This window comes from Penaeus japonicus, unplaced genomic scaffold, assembly GCF_977035675.1.
Source record: "Penaeus japonicus unplaced genomic scaffold, GWHDUDI00000001_assembly GWHDUDI00000003, whole genome shotgun sequence".
NCBI classification, from domain to species: Eukaryota; Metazoa; Arthropoda; class Malacostraca; order Decapoda; family Penaeidae; genus Penaeus; species Penaeus japonicus.
In genome coordinates, this window is record NW_028234405.1 from 10,178,591 (window position 1) to 10,181,090 (window position 2,500).

Genomic DNA, 2,500 nt, shown 5'->3' on the forward strand with positions numbered 1-2,500 from the left:
GTTATTATAATTCTTAATTTTCCTTTTATTGTCGTTATTTGTTTTCGTCTTCTTCTTTCATTCGTATTAGTTATTGTTTTCATTATTGATACTGTTATTGTTACTGTTATATATTATTACTTTTTTCATTATTATCATTATTATCTTTATCATTATAATTATCGTCATCATCATCATCCTTATCATTATTATTATTTTTATTATAATGATTAGTATTGTTGTTGTTAATGTTGTTGCTGTTGTATTATTGCCATCTTTGCAACTTCTTTATTCTTGTTTTTTTACCTCTTCTTTCATTGTTTCTTCTTCCAATATTTTCCTTCTCAATTTTCATTCCTATCGTTGTTATTTTCCTTCCGTTGATATTTTCCCTTCTTCATGTTTTCCCTTTTCTTCCTTTCTATCCCTTTCTCCGACCTTCTTTCTCTTCTTCCTGTCTGTTATTCTCTCCTTTCTCCTTTTCATCATTCTCCTCTTTCTTTATCCATTTCTTCTCTTCTTTCTTAATATCTCCCTTTATTCTCGCTTTCTTTACCTCGTCTTCTTCCCCTTTTCCCTCTTCCCTTTTTCTTCATTGTCTTCTTTCTTTTATCTTACCTTCATCCTCTTCTCTCCCATTTCTTCTTTCTTCATCACCCTCTTCTTCGCCTCTTTGTCTCCCCCACCATTATCACGCCTCTCTCTCTCCTACCTCCCCCTCCCCTCCCCCTCCCCCCTCCGTCATATACCCAAGATACTTGAGTCGTTTTCCAGAAGTTCCCTTCTTTCCCCGCCTGTGCAATGACTTCATTTGCATGCAACAACCGTAATTACCATACACCACACCCATACTTTAGTCCTAGTGTGAGATGTTGACACTTCTTTATCTTTTATTCTCTAGGCAATATCGTTGAATATGTTAATCGTTAATGGAGAGATAGTAATAAAGATAAAAGTGTAGATTTTTTTTTCTTTTTTTTTCTTTTTTAAGGACAGTGGGGATAGTTTTCGAGAAGGTAGAGGATTTTTATTTTCATCCTTACCAGAGCTATTTTGATATTTAACTTATGTATTTTCATCTTTGATTACCGTTATTATTTCATTATCACTGATGCTGTCAATATATATTTTTTAAATCTTTATTGAAATTATTATTACTATCATTATCCTTATCATCATTATCATTAATACTATTATTAATATTGATATCATTGTCATAACACCCTTACCATAATTATCAACATTATCACCATGATCATCATAATCATTATTCCATAACCATCATCACTATCATCTACCAGTTAAAGCAACTACCATGCAACAACAATAAAAACAATAACAAAAAGGGAAAAGTATTAACCAAACTACCATTAAAAAGAGAGTCTTAATATACAGTACATAACCAAAGCCCAAACAAAAGACATTTTTTTCCATTGAAAGAGTAGTAAAGCTCACAGTACTCTTAGTATTGTAACAATTGTACCACTAAGAGTACTATAAAAGAAATAGTCTTCCTAAATGGAACAGCCTTAATGGTTGTCATAAAGTGAATGTACTACAGTAACTCCAGGTGATAAACCAGTGTTAGATGGTTATGTACAAGGTCAGTAGTGAAGCTGCAGTGACACAAGGATACAGTGAGAGAGAGGAAGAGAGAGAGAGAGGGACAGAGAGAGAGAGAGAGAGAGAGAGAGAGAGAGAGAAAGAAAGAGAGAGAGAGAGAGAGAGAGAGAGAGAGAGAGAGAGAGAGAGAGAGAGAGAGAGAGAGAGAGAAAGAGAGAGAGAGAGAGAGAGAGAGAGAGAGAGAGAGAGAGAGAGAGAGAAATAGAGAGAGAGATGGCTACAGTGAGACATATAAGATTATCCATGATATTTGAAACTAAACTGAAATCTTGTCTTTTTATAATTTTCTAAATATTTTCTTTTTCTTCTTTTACCTATCTTTATTTTTCTCTTTTCTTTTCTTTATTTTTTCAGCATTTTTGCACATCTTATTCATGAGTAGAAATGATAGCGAAAGAAATGTCAGTTAATGCGTTCAGTAATTATGTTGATAATAGTAATTATCTAAGTGCTGCCTGATAATGATGATAATGAGGAGGAGGAGGAAGAGGAAAAAATTATTATATTGAGGATAATGATAACAATGATGATGATGATTATGATGATGAGGAGGAGGAGGGGGGGAAGAGGAGGATGGTGATGACGGTAATGAGAATACTGCTGCTGATGATGATGATGATAATGATGGTGATAATACTGATGATGGTAGGGCGGATATTGAAGATGATGATGATATTGATGGAGAGGATGAAGATGAACTAAATAACTAAGAGAAGTCTCTGATAGAGCAGAAGTAGTCTTTCCTCGTACCAAATATATCAGTAAATTGTATACACGTAATACAGGAGCTCTGAGTTTTATATATATATATATAATAATAATAATAATAATAATAATAATAATAATAATAATAATAATAATAATAATAATAATAATAATAATAATAAAATAATAATAA